The sequence below is a fragment of the Homalodisca vitripennis genome, chromosome 6, assembly GCF_021130785.1.
Source record: "Homalodisca vitripennis isolate AUS2020 chromosome 6, UT_GWSS_2.1, whole genome shotgun sequence".
Lineage (NCBI taxonomy): Eukaryota > Metazoa > Arthropoda > Insecta > Hemiptera > Cicadellidae > Homalodisca > Homalodisca vitripennis.
Window position 1 is genome coordinate 28477017 of NC_060212.1, and position 10037 is coordinate 28487053.

Sequence of the window (10037 nt, forward strand, 5' to 3'; positions counted from 1 at the left end):
GTGACATTTTAGTCTGATTGCAGGTCCTCCAACAATTCTATTGATGCTTTTATCGGTCATAGATGTACCGAAAGTCCTGATTTATGCATTATTTGCCTGTGTAACATTAAAAAATGTTATCATATATTTCTCAATTACACTATTTTTATTGAAATACTATTTTACTTATAATTTATGAGCATTAATACATTTCTACTAATCTGTCAATCAACCCTATAATGCCATCTTTTTTATGGAAAGTACTTATGTTTTTTAAATTGCCCCTTTTAAACTTTCATTCCAAAGATCCAACAGTTTTTCTTCCGTGGCCTTGATGAAAAGTGAATAGAAGATTTTAAAGATGCAAGGTTTAATAAAAAGTGTATAAATATTTAGGATCTCCACTATTACAACTATTACTATTTGCTATACCTTTCCTTATCATGATAAGTTAAGCAAACACTTGCTGATAGATTTTCAGTTACAATAGCATAGAAGGTTGTGCTGATTATAATAGTCTTTTTACTGGTATCTAACCTATCTTTTGACGGTGCATAATGCATTTTCCTATCGTAAAAAAAAAAAACCCTATCTTCATTCAAAATTAAAGATATTGTGCCATTACCTTTATTCTACTCGCACCCATTTCTAATAACTGGCAAACAGATTCTGTGGTGCCGTCGGTTTTGCTCCAGAAAAGGTTTTAATGTAATACATTAGTCCCAAATTTAAAATAATAAATTTAAAGTAATAAAATTTTCGAGATGCCCCAACTCTTATTTTGTATGAGAGTATGTAATTTTTATATCCATAACAACGTTTTTTATGTTAAAAGGTATTATATATTCATATATTAAATATGTTTCAACATACATACATTTCTGGAATTGGATATAATTCAGTAGCTTATTTTCCGTCATGTCATTATTTAAATGTAAAGGTTCATAATGGTTTATGTATAATTGCGTTTAAAAATATTTATATAAAACTCTAACCAATTGTAATAAAATGTTTAGTATGTCCTAACACAAATTCTAAATTTTTAATGTTGCTTCTTGTTTACTCTATTTTAATATGGATAGTACCGTCTCCGGCAGATAAAAATGGCACCAATTGTGAGTTTTTAATAAAAAAAATCGTCAAAATGATTTTAAAAATATAGCTCAAGGATTTTTAGTAAAATTTCTTATTACAGTTTTTAGCGAACATAAATTAAATGTAAACTATCCAAAGCGACTCTCAACCGTAAAGTAAAACAATGTGTTAGTGAACACACACAACATTGTAGTGACACTTTCTAGTTTGATTATTCTGTTTGGCTTATAGACGTAATGCACCTGTACGTACAAAACTTTTCTGATCAAAGTTTGTTTGGGAAATATACATTAAGCTGAATGTCGAGAGAATCTACGGAATTTGGAAGAGTAGATCATGTTGGCACTTAGTAAGAAACGTAAACTCAGTCGGAACGTACACAACACGTGAGCAGAGTAATAACTGCAAGACGACTTGAATCTGCTCCGTCAGTTGTCTTTGGTTCTCGGAATACACATAACTTATACAATTACTGGTTGTCTTTTTATTTAACACTAATAATGTCATTTTATTTGCTACGTACACTTATCACATTTATACGAGAAAAGAGGGGTGTTGCGAATAGTGTGGCTCTTCCAATTTTAAAATACTGAACACAGAGATGGTTACGGAGATTTTACGTATATTAAAAAATCGTTATAAACTATTTTACGTTTTTTAGCATCAGACTTTTTAATAAATTTGTCAATCTATCCTAAAGGATTTTTCATGAAAAATCCTTCGTCTTTAAAAGAGGTTTTCAACTCCTATTAAAGACAATCGAAGGTTTTCTGCCAAGAACTCTAGCTTTTATCCCAAGTGAATAAATCTGAACATGGAAAATTTTACTTTGAATATCTTCTATACTTACGATCAATTACACAATCGTGATTATTCTATGCTATACGTTCCTCATCAGGAAGTATTATGTAACAGTTGCTGATGGACTTTTAGTTAAAATCCCATAGAGTATTTTAATTTTTTAAATTCCCTACTTACGGGTAACTCTGTTCCAATTTCACTAATTAAAAATAACTGAAAAGTTGACTGGTGTCGATGGTTTTCCACTACCAATGTTTCTAAGGTGAAAAATGACTCCATTAAATATTTGATCATTTCAAATTTGTATTAATATTTCCTGATATGATTAAAGTATTATATACTGTATTCACAAATTAATTTCTCTGACTTAGGCGTGCCACAACGTTTTTTGGTCAGATTATGGTAATGTTTTTAACATACCACTATTCTGGAATTTGCATAAAATTCAGTATATTATCCTCCGTCATTTCATCATATAAATTTAATGGCTTTAATTAGTTTATGTCTACTCTAACCAATGTAGAGTTTTTCAAAATTTAATTATAAAAATTTTATTACTGTAAATTTTAACACTAATCAAAATTTTGATACTGATAGCACCGATTTTGTCTGATACAAATGGTAACTAGTTATCAATTGTGTGTTATGGAGAAGTCTAAATTGAATATTCAATATATCTTTCAGTAAATACGAGAGAAAACTAGCAACGAGGAAATCCGAAGGGCTCTGAAAATCTATATAGAGGATCAGGTTTTAAAATATTTTAGGATTTTAAAATAATTTGAAATAGAGTTCAGGTAAGTAAAAATTCGTTCCCAGGATTAGTAAACTCTCTAGACAAGTAGAATTTCGACTACTTATGACAGGTAATAAACATTCTCCCATCCGCATTCCAATCGAGTTGGCTGGTACATGTATAGTATCAAGGTTTCTGAGAAGTGTGGAACAACAATAACTTATAAATCCGTATATAAACCTTCATCTTCAGTGCACATGAGTGCGTGTCTCACATCTCAGTTTTGTGTGATACACTCCCAATATGTGGCAGGTTCAGCTTTACGAGCTCGTGTGTCATCGTAATATGTGCCATAATGTATCCCTTTTTATTCATCCCGAGTTTTTTTTTAACTGCTGTCACATCTTTAACGTCAAAGTATTTGGATAGGTAACTGTGTGAAATAAATTTATATTGTGTATAATTCATTTAAACTGTTGATAAAGTTTTAAACTTGTAATACTCATTCAACTGTTTCCAATTATAAAAACGCTTTAGAACATTTAACAAGGTATTAAAAGTAAGGAAATTTCTTTATTAACGTGTCCTGTATTTATACACTATAATATTTTTATAAAATGCGTTATGGAGATTGTGCAACAAGTTGATGAATTATTGGTAAATTTAACAGTTTGAATTACATCGAAAATGTTGCACGTTTCTAATGGAGTAGGCGATGGAAAATGGTTTCAGTAATTTATTAAGTTATAATTATCGAATTCAATTTCCGTTCACTACCTATTATAATGATTTTATGTTACCGCTATATTACTTCCAACAATTAAAACAAGATACCTCTTTAGTACTATTCCATTTTGTGAACTCTGAATAAATATTTAATTTCAGTATGTAATTCTTTCTTAAAATAACTTCTGTTAACTCTTACCGACGTTACATCGGTCTTATACCCTAACTGGAGAACAGTTTTTATCCTTATAAATTGATTTCAAAATAAACAAATAGTATTTTAAATCAATTATCAAATCAGGACCTCATTCCGAAGCACAAGAGTCTATTGCGTCACAATTTTAACTGAATATATAAAACTAAATTAGTTCAAAAGCTATCCCACTACACACTAACACTACATTACTGACAAATCTAACGTCAGTACGATATAAGGTATTATAAGCTAACGTTAGTACGTATAGTACACTAAGTACAGGAAAGAACAGTATCAATCATAAATGGTTTTAAACCATTGTCATGGTTTCATAATATGCAAATTTATAAGCGTAACTACTTAATAGTGCATTATTGGTGCTAATCTATTTGAAAGAAGGTCATACTGTTGAAAGTGCTCAATATCGTATTTTACATTCCTAAATTGCTTACGTTTATTTTTCCCTCATCCAAGGTTGTTTTGATGTTATGAAATTGAAAACAAAAGTAGTAATTTAAGAGCGCATATTTAGTATTAATCTACTTATGGTATGTGGTTGAAAGTGGTAATTCACACACACATAGTATCTTTTATAACTAAATTCTTACTGTTCTGCCGCAATCCGATCTTTTGTATAAATAATTGATCCATTACTTGAATCTTTGCGGGTTTAATATTTATTCGTAAGTGCTATCTGATTATTTTATAATGTATATACAAGCACTTTAAGTTTCATGAAAAATATATAATCTCTGTATGTGTAAAAAATAACACATGATATTATTGTTGCATATAAATCATTTTGCCTACTACTTTGCCATATCTAAGGTCACAGGAATTACTAGTAATTGGAAATACTATGATATCTAATTTACAATAACTGAAGCTGCAGTTCTTTTTGCTCTTTTTCTGGTCAAAGAAGCCAGTCTATCGAAAGGTCTTACAACATAAAAAGTTATACAATATTGGTTTCAGCTATATTTGATTATACTGATTAAATTTGAATATATTTTTTACCTATATATATTTTGTGTTTTTTGGGCAATGGGCTCTCCTAGGTCATTTTTTGTTATCTAGAGAATAATTTTATCACAGAGAGCATTTTGATATTGTGCTTCACTTAACGATGACGAATGTACTGAAAGGCCTGTTACTTTTGGCCATACGTTGTACTAATTTCTTTGTCATGTAGTAATAGAGAAACTGTCAATATCAGTTTATTACACAGTCAAACAGGGTATTGTATTCAGTAATGAACGCATAATGAATGAGTAAACAAACCGACCATTACCTGTACTATTGGTTATTAAATAATACAGTTCTTTATTTTTAAAATATTTCTATCTGATGGCTATTTAAAGAACAGAAGCCAGTATCAGAAAAATACTTTAAATACTGATTTAAATAGTATTTTATTAGAATTATGATATATGTTGTATAGACTGTAAATAATGTGTAGCTTTAAGTTTTAACTTTGGTTACTTTGTAAAGCAATGGAGATACGCTAGAAATATGATATTTTATAATGAAAACCTATTAGAAAAAATTTTGATATTTAAAAAGATTTCATTAAAATGCTGTATTTATACACTAACATATTGGATTTTACCAAAACAATATAGAGATTTTTAAGAAGTTAACAAGTAATTATTGCTACTAATCTGTTTGAAAGTATGTCATACTGTTGAAAGTGGACAACATCATATTTTCTATTCATAAATTGCTAATGTTTATTTTACATTCATCCAAGGTTGTTTTGATGTTATGAAAATTGAAAACAAAAGTAAAAATTTAATATTGCATACTTAGTATTGATATCATTATGTTATGATGTTGAAAGTGGTAATTTGAACAACGCAATATTTTTTATAACTACATCCCTACTATTTATTTTACCTTCATTCAATGTTTTGAACGAAGAATGCATCCAATACGTGTATCTTTGTGGGTTTAATATTTTTGTTTTTATTTCTTTATAACTGTTACAGTATCTAATACTATTTGATAATGCTTATACAAGCACTTTTCATAAAAAAAAGATATTAAGTAATAGTATTGTTGTATATAAATAATTTTTGCCTACAACTCTATCATATCTAAGGTAACAGGAAATACTATTATTCGTAAGTATTATAATATTTAATTTACAAGAACAGAAGCTGTAGTTATCTTACTCTTGCTCTTTTTCTGGTCAAAACATCCGGTGTATCGAAAGGTCTTACAAAAATAAAAAGTTATACAATATTGATCTTAGCTGTATTTGATTATACTAATTACATCTGAATATATTTATTTTTTTACACCTAGATGTTTTGGGTTTCTGGGCCATGGGATCTCCCACATCACATTTTTTATTTAGAAAACCATTTTAAACAGAGAACGTTTTGATAATGTGCATCACTCAACAAATGACGAATGTCCCGAAGGACCTGTCACTTTTGGTCATACGTTACACTAATCTCTTTGTCATGTAGTAATAGAGAACTGTCAATATCAGTTTATTACACAGTCGAACAGGGTATCGTATTCAGTAATGAACGCATAATGAATGAGTAAACAAATCGACCATTACCTGTACTGTTGGTTATTAAAATAATACAGTTCTTTATTATTTGTAAATAAAACACTTCAATGTGTTGTCTATTTTAAGAACACAACCTAATATCATGAATCTCTTGAAATACTGATTACAAAAAAGTATTTTATTAGAATTATGATATGTTGTATAGACTGTAAATAATGTGCATTTATAAATATAACTTGGCTTACATTGTGAAGTAATGGAGATTCGCTTGAATTATAACATTTTTAATATGGAAACCTTTTAGAAAATATTAAGATAATTAAATTAAATTTCATTTAAATGCTGTATTTATACACTAACATATTGGATTTTACAAAAATATATAGAGATTTTTAAGAGGTTAACAAGTAATCGGTACATTTTAACAAACAGTTACAATTCCATTACAATTGCTGCATGTTTCCGATCGTAGGTGATGAAAAGAGGTTTCAGTAATTTAGTAAGATATAAATATAAAATTAAATTTCCTTTTCACTGCCGATTCTGACTATATTTTCATTACCGCTCTATTGCATCCAGCTATTTTAACAAATTGTAGCATATCCTGACTACTATTCTACTTTGGGACCTACGAATTAATTTTGTATTTTACTGAGTAATTTCTTCTCAAAATTACTTTAATAGTTCTAAAGCCCTTTCCGAAGTTAATTCCATCTTATACCCTACCCGGACAGTAGTTTCGTTGCTTATATGCATTTTTAATGCTTGAAAATAAAAATACAAACTGCTGAAACGTGGGAGTCACATTTTAAGTGAATGTATAGATAAATTATTTCAAAGGTGATATGTATATAAACACTACGTTACTGACATATCTAACGTGTGTACATGGATATAAGGTACTATAAGTGTACGTTAGTATGTATATTACACTTAATACAAGAAATAACGGGATCAATCAGAAACTGGTTTGAAACCATTGTAATATTAAAAAAGGCAGATTTATGTAGTATTCTTAGTATTTATATCATTATGCCATAATGTTGAAAGTACTAATTCACGAAACATCGTATTTTCTTCTGTTTACTTTACCCACTTTCGATCTCTTGAAAAGAGAATTTGTCCAATATAAGTAGCTTTGATGTTTTAAAATTTATTTGGAAATGTTATCTAATATTGTTTTAAAATTCTAAAAAGAAGTACTTTAAGCCATATCGGAAAAGGATAATATCATAAATTTTTCGTATGTGCAAAACATTATGTATTACGGTATTATTGTTACACATAGTTAATTTCTGTTTAGTTCTAAATCATATCCAACGCCACAGGTACTAAAAATAATAGAAATATTTATTGATACCTAATTTACAAGAACTGAAGGTATAGTGTATATCAATATTGGTTGTAGTGATTCGTTAATATAATGATTAAATATTAATATATTGATAGATTTATACGTCATGTTCTGGGCTTGTGGACCAAGGGATTGTTTTAAACAGCTTTTTTGAGATAGAAAGTCCTATATTTTTCCTATTTTTTTATCTATCACGAAAAACTTCCAATAAAAAATTCATATAACTTTGACTAGCTGCATCGCTGAATAATGGCGATTGCTCGGAAAGACCTGTGACTTTTGACCTTACTTTGGCACTAAACTCGTTATACAATATTAATATCGAACTGTCATAATTAGCCTATTACACAGTCAATCAGAATACAACATTAACTAATGAGCGCATAATGTATGATTACACAGATCTGAGTTATTACATAACCTGTACTATTAGTTAGTGTAATAACTCAACTGATATTACTGAAATGTTCAGTACAGTGTAATGAGTGTTAATGTGGCAAGATGAAATTGTCTGGGATATTTTAGCAAATGGAAAATCTTTTAAGTACATAGCAGATACATCCTGAGTGTAGGTCATAATTTTATCAATAGGAATAATAAGTGTAGTCCTGAGGATTGATATTTCAGAAAGGTGTATTTATTATGTATTAAATTTAAGTAATACCAAAGTTTATTTTTACATGTTGAACTTCACATAAGACATTATAAACGTTTTTAAAATTTTCCAACAGCTGTTTAATATTTGGTAACTTGTATTGTAAAACGTAAATTGTACAATTGTTTCTAAATTATAGGGTGTTTCGGCAAAATGTTCAGTTTTTTCCAATAGAATATTTCAAAATAATAATTAGCTAATTTGTTCAGTTTTTCTTCAGATTAGTTTTTTTAACGACACACTTAGCGGTTCTGTTTTATTTATGAGATACAATTCTCTCTAAAACTATTTTAAAACCTTTTATAATGATATATATTTACATTATTTGATATGAAATGAATATCAGTATAATAGATAATTACTACTCTTAAATAACAGGTTTCTAAGTTGTAATAATATTAGAAGGGTACTTTCCTAGACGTGGTAATAAAAATTTTAGCGTTAGTCAATAATAATACCAATGAACCTGGTTAATAAATAATATTATGAGAAATTATTAATTTTTTTAACTTCTCCTCTGAATATCAACAGCAATGACAGTTTCATTCTACTCTACCTTAGTTAAATTTGATACAAAACTCAATTCCTATTATCTCACACATTATTATCTACGTAAACTCTAACGTTCAACTGTAACCATCACTGGGGTATCTGGCTACTAGAGAATTTAAAATAATGCCCTTAACAGCTACTCCAGCTGAGTAATACTAAAGAAAGTGCTCTAAATTGATCTCTTTGTAATTTTTTTGCTTTTTACTTGAATATTTCTCTACCAATGTAAGATTATACATTAAGGATTTCTATGTCGATTTTATGATTTCTGTTTGATAAACTCTTATTAGTAATTAGTTTCTAATGCAAATTGCGCATAATACCACAAGACTATTACCACTAAAATGGTTATATTTTTTCATTAATAAATAACTGTTTTGTGATATTTATATTATACTTTTAATACTGCTTTATTAAAATTATTTATATTTATTTCGTCCAGTAAGTGTATTGAAAGATTAAAACAGTATAAGCCAATTGTATATCTAAATACGTGACGACCTGATGGACTTTATATTTTCATCCTTTTACACGTACTCTACTGTAAGTATTTAACTGCTATTATTAAACTAAGTTTATAATAAGTATTATACAGTATATAGTATGATGTATTAAAATATGAAAATATTCTGAAACTAGAACAGTGCAGTCTATTTTATTTAGATTTTCAAAAATGATTACTTGTTAACGTGATAAATGCTAGACGGATTAAGCAAAACTTGTATTTATTTTCTATAAATGGCTCTGTTTTCGTGGAGTACTTTGATACCGAGTTTGATGATTATCGCACAAAGTAAGTTCAAAATAGTCCCGAAACTTTAGCTGTGAAGTTTTAAAAATCCCGTACACGCTGTAACAGTTGCTTGAATGTACATTAGATTAAAAAAATCCGAAGTTTTCTTATGCACTTAAAAATTTAGTGATGAATTCAAAGATTTGAAGACCAAGTTGGATGGTTTCAATTAAAAATTAAATTTTAATTTAGTTCTTTATACGAAATGTATAACTTTTAACACAATCATACAATAATATCAAATAGTCATCAACAATTAGAATAAATACTTTTGTGTGATTACATTACCTTCTGGTGAGGAAAGGTCAGAAAAATTAAATTTCACATTGCAAAATACTCCCTTTTTGATGTAATCATTTTTATACCTGCAAATATTAAAACCCTGGAACTACCCAGACAATTGGTAGCCAAACCGTTTATTTCTATTAAATTTATTGAGTTTTGGGTATTTTGTTTTATAGATGTATAATTCCTAGCAACAAATTTTTTGAGCGTAAACCTTTAGTTTTATATCTAAATATTTAGCATCTAGAATACTATACCTATGAAGAATTATAATAGTAATGATTAGTGTAATACTTATATCTGCATTTACAATCGGAATGTAAAATCTTGGCCATCATTCT